The following is a 13,864-nucleotide window of genomic DNA, read 5'->3' on the forward strand; positions in this document are numbered from 1 at the left end:
TATCCCCAAATTATTGTAATTTCCCTTTAGAAACTACAATATTGTATGTACCTCTAGTTATAGATCTTTTAGAGATATAAGTTGGTTATGTGTACCGATTCCATGGGGAAACTAGGCATGTAAATCAGAGAGATTTCTACATGCTCATTTTTCCATGGGAATCACAGGGGGGATTATGTAATTAGAATCTATTACCCTAAAAACTATGATTCCCAGCACCCCACTCTCCTTCTCATGTTACATGCTAACATAGGGAGGTTATAAATTTTGTGTAGCCCCACCTCTCTCTCTCTTGATTTGATTGTTTTGGTGGTGGTGGTGTGAGGTGAGTGCCAGGAAAACTTAGCCACGTGGTTTTAATGTTGTTAGATAATTGGTTTTTTTTTTTACTTCTATTTCCCATTTTGTGGTGTACCTGGCTGATACAGGGGCAGAGGGAAGCTCCAAGCACTTGCCTAAGCAAGGATTTAAAAAAAAAAAAATAAAGGTGGAGCAAAAATGGAGAAGGTGAATGAAAGAAATACAAAGCAGAATTGACCAAATGGAAACAACCAGGATGGAACTTTAAGGCAGGGCAGGCATTGCACTGCTATTGGCTTAGTCAAGAGTCTCAGGGTCTTGTAGTTGGCTTGGGGCCAGATTCAGAACCTGGAACGGTAGATGTGGAACTTTCTGTTGGCTTGCACAGGAACTCCTTGGTGCACCTTTGTTGGTGACTACATTTCCCCCTCACCTCAGTGAACTCTGCCTACCTTTCAAGTTGTTTTCTGCAGGAAAGTTACTTCACTTCATCTTTCTATTGATTCCATCACTCCAGTATTTGTGTTGAATTGCTGTTTTATGGGTGGTTAGAGAGGATTCTCAGAGTGGTTTGAGTTTTCCCTGCTTCTACTCCACCATCTTGGCTGTGCCCCCTTTGCAAACTTTAAAGCATCATGTAAATGTTGATTGTCAACATTGTGTAAGAGTAAGTAATACAGATATTATAATTGTATAGATAATAAAAATGAGGTACTAAGAAGTAGTCATACCCTATGGACACACAACCAGTGGAATTTGAAGTGTCATAGGAAGGATTAAATTCTGGGTCTTCCTAACTCAAAAACCTAATAGCCAATTTACAGTTTCAGGGGACAAAATGAATGAACATATATTTCAGATACATCACTGTGTTGAACCTTCAGTTTCAAAACGTCCTTCTATTTCTATAATCGTGCGTCTTGAACTAGTGATATTATACGATGTCCATTCAAATATTATTCAACGTTTTGGGTATTTGGGCAAAAACATTACAGATGTCATGAATTTAACTTTTATTTTTCACTGATGACAAATATTCATCCTAAAGACTATGGTTTCATCAAGAAACAAAAAAAAATTAATCAAAATTCAAGTTTTAATGTCTCTTGTGCCAAATGATGCAAGTGGATCTGAAATTTTTCCAAGTATTTTAAATCTTAATTTTCCCTTGTCAATCTTATTTCACTTCAGAGCAGTTTCAGCATAGACCATAAAGCTAAATATTAAACTAAAGATTTTGATTTAATCAAAGCCCCATCTGATCCCTCCATTCACAATATCCCCTTTTATACTAACATCTATATAAAATGGGAAAGAATAAAATCAAGTGACCAAGATGATGGGTTAATTTTGGAAACAAGATGGTTCATTCATCCTTGGAAGCCAGAAGGAAGAGTTCTAAGTTACGATTAAATTGGGGGTAGTAAAAATTCTTCTAAAGAATTAGGCCATTTTGCTATTCAACTGAACCAAACCTCCATCATCAAGACCCTAAAATCATTTCATTAGCACAAATTTTTGAGTAACACAATTTCCAGAGAAAAACTATCTCTAACACTGGCTGAGTGACCCCAACTGATACCCTAGACCTTTCTAAAGGCTGGCTTCCTTTTCAGTAAAAGGAGGATAATGGTGCCTAGATATAGGGGTGTTATAAAGGGACTGCTTTATTGTTTTTATCTTTAACTTTTATTTCCAGTTGCAAATTCTCTTCCTCTCTCTAATCCCTTTCCCCATCCATTGAGAAGGCAGTAAATCTTATACCCCATATACATATGAAGTTATTCAAAAGATTTTTATACATTAGCCACATTGTGAGAATTTTTTTAAAAGCAAGAAAACAAAAGAAAATATGCTTCAGTCTGGGCTCAGAATACATGATTTCTACAACTTGTTCAGCCATTCCCTATTTGATGAGCATAAGGGGCTGTTTTGTATATTAAGAATGTTATATAAATTTAAGCTATGTAGTTGCCATCATCTGATTTCAAAAATATCAGGAGATTTGTAGAAAGAAATGCTAATAAAACCAAGAAAAGCCCTTTTTAGTTAGGTTGTAGGTAAAAGAAAGTTCATTAAAGGTAGATGATGATAAAAATGAATACTAGAGAGAACAATTCAACTCTTCCATTTTCTTCAACTTTCTTTCTAGTAATGAAAATACATAAGACTTTTGTTTGCAAAATGTCTCAGTTCTTTTGTGTAGGGAAAATATCCCTTTGAATTGCCTCTGATTTACCAAATCATAGGTATGTGTAGTTGTATTAATGTAACACAGAAACACTTGACCAGAGCCTTAGGAAACATATCCAAGGCAGGATAGGTTAGGGTTAAGAATTCAATCTTCCTCATTCTCAGTTTTCTTTAATCTATTAAATTTAACCCTATAGTTAGCTCCATATCATTCCACATTTCTTTTAATCATTTTATATTGGCAAGAATCCTCAAGACCCCTTATATTAGAAATGAATTGTATTTTAGTTTTGAAGTAATGTTAACATTAGAGCCCACCTTTTATTAGAGGAGAAAACTGATTTATCCTAATAGGACAACATTACGTCAAATATAACAAGCATATATCTATGTGCTCCCAGTCACAGGAAACACATTCAAGCCAAAATCATATAGCAAGTTAGTGGAAAGTTAGGAATGTAAATAGAACATCCGAAAATCCCTTCTTTCTTGAGCTAAGCCAATATCATTTGAGTTGATCTAGTTCCCCCTTTAGGTGTCACTACAGTCTAAATAACTATGTCCTTATTTTGACTGGCAGGTTAGGGTAATATACTAATATCGCCTTTTTTTTAGATCTTGATTTTGTCCCTTTCAGTAAGAAATTCATTATGATATCCTTCACCTTCACTGGGAAGAAATTCCCAAGACTTCCCATAGAAAGCACATAGTCCAGGGGGCAGCTGGGTAGCTCAGTGGATTGAGAGCCAGGTCAGGAGACAGGAAGTCCTAGGTTCAAATCTGGACTCAGACACTTCCCAGCTGTGTGACCCTGGGCAAGTCACTTGACCCCCATTGCCTACCCTTACCACTCTTCTTCCTTGGAGCCAATACACAGTATTAATTCCAAGATGGAAGGTAAGGGTTTGAAAGAAAGAAAGAAAGAAAGAAAGAAAGAAAGAAAGAAAGAAAGAAAGAAAGAAAGAAAGAAAGAAAGAAAGAAAGAAAGTATATAGTCCTATTTAAGAATGTGGTTTAAACTTAAATTTTTAATCTTAGAGTAACTGATAAAAAGGCACCTCATTTTGAAGGAAAACAAACTGAAGTCCAGAGAGGATGTGACTTGCCTAAGGTCAGACAACTAATGAGTGAAAGGAATAAGAATAAGAAGGAATAAGAACAACCCTAATTCTCTGACTTCAAGACCACCTATAAAATTAGAGGGTTCAAACAAGGTCTCTCCTAGTTCTAATATTCCCGGATTATATTGTAACATAGAACTTTTAATCAATGGGGAGCTAGTCTTTATTCATTTTTTAAATATTTTCTATGGTTACATGAATCATGTTCTCTCCCTCCCCTCTAACCTCCACCCTCCCAAGGCTGACAGTTTATACATGTATTATCACTCAAACCTATTTCCATATTATTTATTTTTGTAATAGAGTGATCTTTTAAAACCTAAACCCCAAATCATATGCCACATATAGATCATATATGCAAGTGATAAATCATATGTTTTTCTTCTGTGTTTCTACTCCAACAGTTCTTTCTCTAGATGTGGATAGTATTTTTTCTCATAAATCCCTTGGGATTGTTCTGGATCATTGCATTGCTTTTAGTAGCAAAGTCTACTACATTTGATCAGGGGAATTAGTCTTTAAAGCAGTGTTGTCAAACTTTTTGCTCTGTTCTTTAGACTCTTAAAAATTATTCAAGACCCCACAGAGATTTTGTCTATATTATTTAAATCTATCAACTTTTAAAAATTAAAATTAAGTCTAAACACATAAAATATTTATTTTTAATTTATTTTAAAATAATAAACCCATTGCATGTAAACATAAATATGTTTTAATGAAAATAACCATATTTTTCTAAATAATTAGCCAGAAGTAGCATTGTTTTACATATTTTAACAAATCTTTTTCAAATCTGGCTTCAGATACTTACTAGCTATGTGACTATGAGTAAGTCACTTAATCTGTTTGCCTCAGTTTTCTCAACTATGTAAAATGGGGGTGGTAATAATAGCACTCAGAGTGAAGGACTGTTGTGGGAATCATGAGACGCTATTAGGAAAAAACAACGAACCAAGAAAAGAAAACATTTAGCACAGTGCCTGACACATAGTAGGCACTGTATAAATTCTCCTTCCCTACTCCCCTCTCTTCCTCTTAATGTCTGACTTAATAGCAGATCATTGAATATATAGCTGTTGAGATATGTTGGTTTTTTGTTTTTTTGAATATACAAAGAATCCAACCTTATGGAGATATAGATGTAAAAAGGAGGGGAATTTTAATAGATAAATAATGTCTAAACAGTAGGAAGAATATCGTTTTGACCTCACAGATTTCCAGAAAGCCTCTGGGAGGGGTTTGAGAATTACTTCTTAAGAGTATTTTCAAAATCTGCCTGCTGCCAATACAAATGAATGCTTAGTGAGCCATTTTCTGGAACTATATGATCAAAGGAACATCTCTCAACTTCAAAGCATACAAATTATTTCCTTGCTGTCTTCTTAAAAATAAAAATCTTGGGGGCAGCTGGGTAGCTCAGTGGATTGAGAGCCAGACCTAAAGACAGGAGGTCCTAGGTTCAAATCCGGCCTCAGACACTTCCCAGCTGTGTGACCCTGGGCAAGTCACTTGACCCCCATTGCCTACTCTTACCATTCTTCCACCTATAAGTCAATACACAGAAGTTAAGGGTTTAAAATAAAAAATAAATAAATAAGTAAATAAGTAAATAAATAAATAAATACCTTTTCAACAGACTTTATTGGGGATTTGTTTCTCCTATCCAATATACTATAAGCACAGTAACTGTATGAGATGTTGTCCAGGACCTTTCACCCATGGATGGAGTCAGGAAATTTGAGGGGGATAGGAAAGAGGAAAAAGAAAAGGCCATTGCAGGGTTTTGGTCCCTTTACACATCTCTCCTTTTTAAAACTTACCCTCTTTGGAAATTTCTTGCGAATAAAAGTTAAAAACTTCTCAAATGGAACATCTATCTATCTGTCTGTTTGTCTGTTCCACCATCACCTGGCCACTGAACTAAGGAAAGGGACTAGAGAAGGGTCTCCCTTTCCAACAAATGAGGAGATTAATCCACAATACCAAAGGGGGGCCCTAAATTAGCTTTCTTCTTTCTTCTTCCTTCTCCTGAACTCTAGGGAAGGAGGAAGGAGATGTCACTATGGAAATATGTTAATAAGTTAAAATAAATTGAGAAAGGGTTGGAAATACAATTCAGTGCATTATACACTCCACCACCACCCCTTCAACATACACGTACCAGACCAGCACATAGTTAAGACACAGGATAACCTATTAATTAGGCTGGTACGGGCAGCAAATGCATGAATGTTCACAGGAAATTAAAAGCAAAGGGACAGACAGGGCAGTCTCCCCTTGAGACATGAGAGGGAAAAATCTGTTTTCACCTTTCATTCTCTAGCCTTCCTCCCCCCCCCCCCAAAAAAGGCACTACAGAAGCAAGGAGTTTGAGAAAGGTGAGAAAAGGAATGTAGGGATAAGCAGAGAACAAAGACAATAATGTTGTATGTGTTAAGGAACAAAGTATGGAGGAGAAAATGGAAGAGAACTCTCCCACCCTCCACTAAGTCCAGACTCCAAGGGTGAGAGGCAAGGGGGAAGAAAGGTGTCCCAACCCTCAGTCTTCCACTGCTAGGGTAAAGTTTGGTCAACAAATGGAATCAAATTAAAAAGTGTCCTAAAGGAAGGGGCAGCGGAGGAAATGAGAATAGGCAGGGGCACACTGCTGACTGGCGTGTCCCACTCAAACCTTCCTCTTGAGAACCAAAGTAGAAAAGACTAGGAAGAAAGGAGAGAAGAAAACTTGATGCTGAGGGAAGGATAAGATGGTTAGAGCCTTAAGAGGAAGGAGATTACCCCCTGCCATCACTGTTCATTTTATTTGTGCCTCATGTTCTCAAAGTCAACGTCTGCCCCAATCATGAGCTTATATAAATATCTTTGATATCATTGCAGGTTGTCTCATAGTTAGTTGTGGCATCATGAAAACAGGAACAAAATTCCTGGCTTTCCAAACTATTGTCTTTTGGTTCATAGAAGTCATTAATAGCTACTGGCTTAATCTCCTTCTCAAGCTCTGCTGTTCCACTATGGTGCTGAAAAATATCAATGTACTTTCCTTGGGCAGCCACATTATGGGCAGAGGAGATCATACACACATAGCTGCCTGATTTACTAGTGACCTGATTCTGGAGTGGTGATGATTTGGCAGGAGTTGGCATCATTGGTGTCTTTGAAGAAGAGACTGAGGGTACAGATGACTCAGATGGCATGGCTACCCTGTCCCACCAAGTCAGAGATATAGCTGGAATCACAGATCACCTATTTGCAAGGTGCTACCTTCCCCTTGGACTTCACTCCCACCACCTTCCCAGTCTCCATGATGATGGCACCCATAGGCTTATTTGGCATGTATATCCCACCATAGATGGATCTCAATCTTGAAAACCCTTGGGGTAGTTCACCCAGGCCATAGAGAGGGCACAAGTATGGGCTCATCTCATATTGAGCTTGAGACACTCTGTAGAGTCTGATGAGGTTGATGGTTTCAAGGCAGTTGATGCAAGTAGTTATCCCTTCTGTAGTGCCAGAGCATGGCCAGTAAAGTCTTGGCCCAAGTCAAACTTCTTGAACCCAGTTCACATGGTTATAGTGGGAGGGTCAGCACCCTCAAGGCTGTTGGGGTCATTCTCCTTTAAGTCTGCCACAAACACCAGGAACTTTTTAAACTGGGATTTCTCAAACATGCCATCAAGCTGGAGGTCAAAGCCTCAGTCTTGGTTGACGGCACCTTGTAGATCTCACCCCCTCCTTGTAGACGTCTAAAAGTGCCTTCCACCACTTTAAACTGGAGGTACTCATTCACTAAAGTGTACCACAACATCTTTATCAACCGGCCACAGGAGATCAAGTTAACGTTCCAGTCTCCGCCCCTGCCCAAGCTCTCTTGGAGACACCCACTGGCAGCTTGAACCATTGGCGCGGCTCCTCCAGGGGGGTGAAGGGGTTTCACCTCCACGGTGAGGATTCCAATTCCAATCCGGCCGATTCCCAAACAGGATGCCAGAGAGAATACATTCCTTGAGGTCCGTGCCCAACATAATCACGTCCTACATCTCGTCCCTTGCTCCGCTTGGCAGAGCTCGGCTCCATTCTGCGACTTCGAAACTCTTACCTCTACCGCTGTCAGTCGAACCCCAACCTTTGCCAACCCCTCAACCCCCACCCCTGCCTATCCATCACCTCCGCTGCATCCGCTCCTTTCTCTGCAGTCTGCTGGACCTCCACCTCTGCAGAGCCTCTGATTCTGCTGCCTCCACCGCTAATATTTGCTTACAATTTCCTATTTGTGCATTATTATAGTAATAAAAAGGCCTTTTAATTACTCAGGGTGCCTGGATTGAGTGTGCATTCAAAAGGCTCAAGTAAAACCATAACATCCTTGGTGAATTTTTAAGTGATAAGGTAAAAAGAAATGTTGAGGGTCCAAAGGAGAGGGAGACTTCTTTGTGGAAGAGGTGGAGGTGGTTGTTCAGCTGTGTTCCACTCTTCGTGAACGCATTTGGGGATTTTTTTGGCAGAGATACTGGAGTGGTTTGTCATTTCTTTCTCCTGATCCTTTTACAGATGAGGAAACCAAGGCAGATAAGGTTAAATGATTTGCCCTGAGTCATACAACTACTAAGTGTCTGAAACCAGATTTGACCTCATGGAAGATGAGTCTCTAGGGCTGGCACTCTATCCATTATGCCTCCTAGTTGCCCCTAAGGAGGGAGGCCTTATTTGCCACTCCCCCTTGAAGTATCCCAAAAGGGGATCTGCTAAAAATTGAAGTTCTCCTCTTGACAGCTCTGTTCCAACTTTTACACAGGTCTGGGCCTTCATCCCCACCAATAAGGAGAAAGCACCATACCAATGGCCCTTGGTCACTAGATCCCCACTGTTGGGCTTTCCACTATCCATTAGCCAGACTTAAATTGTGTTCAAGAGATGCTCATAGATAGCAGCAGACTATGTCGTGCACTCTAGTTACTGGACCTCTGAGAGCTCTTAGCTATCATAACTTTAGGAATGGGAAACAATAAACACAACAGGGACAGAAGAAACATTGGCAATGTGTTTATAGCCACTGGATGGGGCCAGGGAAGAGGCTAGAAATGCCTATCCTGATTTCCTTCAACCCAGTACAAAGATAGGCTCTCATCACCATTGATAGGCCTTGCCAAATGTGGATCTTAACTACCTATGTGGGACTTTTCCCTTACATATGTGAGGAATGGACCCCTATACACAAGTGGGGACTCCTCATTTTATTATATACGGAAATCCCAGACCTTTAGGTTAGAGCCCTGAGAGTTATAATGAACTGCTCCCTCGGGTTCCAGATAATATAAGAAACAAGTTCAAGAAGTTTCTCAGGGAAGAGGCTATACTGAGGTACTATTCCAGGTCTCCCTGATCTTTTATTTCATCTATCTTTCTATCTATCTATCTGTCTATCTATCTATCTATCTATCTATCTATCTATCTATTATATAATCTATTAATTTGTTTGCTTTTGAGGCAATAAGATCTCCCTATTCAAACAAGGCTTGAAGCACAGAATCCATTGGTTCTGTTAATCCAACCTGGAACAGTTTGCCCTACCTTAAGTAGTTTGCTGGTTCTTAGCATGGACCATAAATTGCCTTAAAGAAGCTCAGAACTCCCAGACTCAAGCAATCCAGTGATCCACCAGTCTCAGTAGCCTCAACTAAATAATCCCTAATGTAACATTCAGCTTTCTGTTCCCATAATAGCTAAAGTTGCATGCCAGATGGTAGCAGGGGATTATAGGCATCTTTCACCATATGAAGAGCTTTCATGATCTTTTAAGGATCACAGATGAGCAATCACCTCTATCAATTCTTTCCATGCCCTAGGACAGCATTGGCAAAGGTTTTCAAGTTTACATGCCCAAACTACAACTTCAAGCTGCCTGTGAGCCCCTCACATTACCCCAGAGAGCAGAGGGAGGAGGTGCTTACTTTGGGCAGCTGGACAGAGGGGAAGGGCATGCAAAAAATGTCATCAGGCACTGTGAAGAGGGGGAATGGAGCAGCTTCCCCATGCTGGCTGGGCACTCATGCCAATACTTTGCCAACAGTGCCTTAGGATATATTTCCTCTCAACTACATGACTTGAATTTATCAAGAACAGCTGGATATTCTCTTTCTTTACTTTGGTCATCAACCCAGCTTTCATCTATATTTATTTTGTCCTTTCTATTCCAAAGATCATTTTTCTTGCAAGAGAAAACAGAAAAAACTATGAAACAAGTAGTTCTGTCCTCTCTTTCATCAGTTATCATAGTGTCATATTACCCAAGTATCAGTCCTATCTCTCTGATCCTCTTTTCCCCACTGAAATTGCTTAAACCCATTTTTTTCTCCTTGTCTTTCCTTGTTAACCTTAGCTCATTCTGAACCTTAGCACTCGTGAAACTATTCTTAAAGAATTATGCCTTTTTGTTATATTCATTACCTATTACCTGTCCTTGCCTCCATCTTCTGTCTTTTAAAAATGTTAATCAATTGGTAAGCTCCCTAAGTGACAGTATTTGTCCCATTTTCCCTCTTCATCAAATCACATGTCTCTTCAAAATTTCATCCTTGAAGGTTTCCCATCATTCTTGGGCTGGCATTCCTTTTGGCATTTTGGTCTAATCATTTGAGTCCTTTGATATCTGTTTATAAAAATTAAGGTATATATATATATATATGTATATATATATATATATATATATATCAGACCAATCATAAATTCTAAAATAAAGTGGGCATTTCCATCTAATGTTCCTTACTGGATTCTAAAGCTAAAAATTACTTTAGGAATATCTAGTCTAATCTAGTCTAATCCATTTATTTCTGCACAAAGGAAACAGAAATCAGCTATGAGAAATGAACTAAAAATGTACTATGTATGTTTTTATGCTAATCCTTAAGGACAAAGAACATTCTTTTAAATCTTTGTCTCATAAACTTAATAAATATGATGTCTGTTGAATGAATGGGTGAATTAATGGAATGAAATGCTACTGTTTCAATGGCATCAGAGTGGCTGATTGTCAAAAAAAAGAATAGCACTCGTTCCCATCTCTGCCTTTTTTCTTATTTTCCCCTTATGTCTTCATTTCCATTTTTACCTATCCAAATCCTATCTATTGGGTATCTAACTTTTTATTATTTAATTTTTAGACTTTCTTTTTCTTCCTCTCCTTCCTTTTCATTTTTTTCTCTCTCCATTTCTCACTTTATTCTTTCTGTGCTAGAATAAGTGCATAAATTGATATATCCACATGATGGCAGCCTAAGCACAGAATTATACTGGATACACATAGCCTTTAAATGATGTAGTAGTGATGCTTATATAAATAGAAAGCAACATGAGAAACATCTATATCTTCCAGCACTACCCAGAACTAAATCCTAATAATCATTGACTTAACTCCCCCCAAATTGCAATTCAATCCATATCTACAGTGTAATAATCAGAATGTTTCCTGATTTTTCTCATCATATTGCATAATTTTTCTGATTTTGAATACAGTGTTGAATATTGACTCTTATGTTCCTAGGGTTAAAATTTGGACACCTCAAAAAAAAGCATTATTTGACTTGTAGGTATATATACCTATATAGGCTCAGTAATTTCTATGTGAGACTTTACCTCTAGTTAATGCAATGTTTATATTTGGAGCAGTGGAGGTTGTTGAAGGTTGGAATATTTATGAGAAGTGAGATGGCTTATTTCTTCAGAAAGAGCAAAAAGAAATGAATAAACCCAGGACTCTGGGAGATTTTTATATTATTTTTTTAATCAGTATCTGTTCAAAACTTGACCCCAACAATAATTATTCTCTATGCTGTCTCAAGTGGAAAATGTGAACCAACAGGACAACCGTAAAACTGATTCTAAATATAATTTCCTCAAGGACAGGATATGTTGTTTTCCCATCAAATTACATAATGTGGAATAACTAGACAATACTGAATAAATGATTGCTAATTGATAGTGGAATTAAAAGACCTCGATTCAAATCCTAACTCTGAGACTTACTACCAGTGGAAATACTAAATAAGTTTCTTTCTCCTTGACTAGTGTTATATTCATATCCTGGGAAATGATGGATGCCACCTTGAATGACAGGGAAGGCAGTTGGAAGAGACAGAATGTTCTCAGGTGCTGTGAGCCAGGGTCAAAAGTCGGTTGGCCTGACTGTATGAATACCCCTGACAGCCACTTGGAGGGGGTCTTTTTAGGTCTTTGGGTCTCTAGGTCTCTTTAGGTCTCTAGGTCTCTGGGTGGTGAAGGGAGGCGGGAGGTCTGTGAAGAAGAGGGTAGGAAGAATCTGAATATTTCCTGAAGACTGTGAGAGTAGTGCATCACCAAACACTGATAGTGAGAAAGCTGAGAGAATAAGATCACCAACACAAGCTGCATCAATAGCAAACCCTATTCTCTGACTTGGCTGTGGCCAGGCTGAGCCAGAGGTGTAGTGGAGAATAAAGCTCTAGCTTCTACTAGATCAATAGCCTCCAGTCCTGATTATCAACTAGTTATAGATATTAGATTGTTAAGGTCTCCAATCCCCATTCCTTGTCCTGCTTACCCTTTCCCTGATTATAGATAAAGTGAGTTTAACAAGTACTTTCCAGAGTGGTCTTTATATCATGACCCTTGGGGATGGAGTCAGCACAGTCAGATATCAAACATGATCCAAGGCAAATCAAAAGCCCTGTATTAATTTATCCAACCTCAGGTTGGACCTGAAAGAGTTAGCCATCCATCTAATCTTTCGGGATCCTCCTTGGGCAACTGTTAGAGAAAAGGGGAAATTATAACAACTATCAAGGGTGATCGGGGTTGTTATTCCTCCATCATCTGCAGCTAGGGAGAATACAGATAGATATATTCACATCACTGTATATCTATATCTCCTTAGACCCTTTTTTGTTTATAACACTAGTCTAGCCAAACTGATATGTTTGCTATTCTTCCTATACTATATTCCACCTACCACATCCATGCCTTTGTACTTTATCCTTGGAATAATCTCCCTCCTCACTTCACCTTCTTGGAACCTAAATTCACTTAAAAGCTTGACCTCATTCAAGAGGTCTTTTATGATTCTCCCAGTTGTTAGCATCCCCATCACATACATCTATCTCTTTCTTAATAAATATCCTTCCTTCCTCCCTTCCTTCTGCCTCCTTTGCTTCCTTCATCCCTTCCTTCTGCCTCCTTTGCTTCCTTCATCCCTCTCTTCCTTTTCTTCATTCTTCCCTAACTTCCTTCTCTTCATTCTTCTCTCCCTCCCTCCCTTCCTATATGTCTTATGTATTAGTTTAGTCATCCATCTCTTATTGACTAATAAGTTCCTCCCCTATCCATAAATTTGATAGGTAGTATGTCCCTATTCTAATTATAGTATCTCCTTTTATGTCTAGATTATATATCCATTTTAATTTTTTTTCTTAGTGAATGGTGTAAAATATTATTTTTTGCCTATAGTTTCCAGTTATCCCAGCAACTTTTACTAAACAGTGACTTCTTATCCCAAAAACCTGAATCTATGATTTGTCAAATACTTTTCGTATAGTCTGCCGTATGTCTATTCTGCTTCATTGATCTACCTTTCTTTTTCTTTGCCAGTATGAAATAGTTTCGATAATTACAACTTTTATATGAAATACAAAGTAGTTTTTGAAATAGTTTTGATAATTACCACTTTTATAATACAATTTAAGATGTGATAATACTAGACCTCCTGCCTTTACATTTTTTATTAATTCCTTTGATGTTCTTGATCTTTTATTCTTCTAAATTAATTTTATTATTTTTTCTAACTTGATAAAATAATATTTTGGTAGTTTAATTGGGGATGGCATTGAATTAGTTTAGGTAGGATTGTTATTTTACTTATATTAGCTCTGCCCATCAATGAACAATGAACATTTCTCTGGTCATTTAGATCTGACTTTAAAATTGTGTAAAAAGTATTTTGTAATTATGCTCATGTAGTACTTAGATTTGTTTTGGCAGGTATACTCTCAGGCATTTTATTCTATCTGAGGTAATTTTAAAAGGAGTATCTCTTTCTATCTCTCCTTGCAGGACTTTGTCTATAATATATAAACATGCTGATGACAAGCAAATCAACATACTTTATATATCCTGCTACTTTGCTAAAATTATTGATAGTTTCAACTAACTTTTTAATTGGATTTTTAGGATTTTCCACATATACCATTGTGTCATCAGCAGGGTGACAATTGTGCCACTTTCCT

The 13,864-nt window shown here is 38.0% G+C and overlaps 1 pseudogene; it reads right to left on the bottom strand.

Annotated features, from left to right (window-relative positions):
- Positions 1–6,401: 6,401 nt before the first annotated feature.
- On the bottom strand, positions 6,402–8,498 carry LOC123250028 (annotated as a pseudogene).
- Between the last annotated feature and the right edge of the window lie 5,366 nt (positions 8,499–13,864).

The sequence above is a fragment of the Gracilinanus agilis genome, chromosome 5 (genome assembly GCF_016433145.1).
Source record: "Gracilinanus agilis isolate LMUSP501 chromosome 5, AgileGrace, whole genome shotgun sequence".
NCBI classification, from domain to species: Eukaryota; Metazoa; Chordata; class Mammalia; order Didelphimorphia; family Didelphidae; genus Gracilinanus; species Gracilinanus agilis.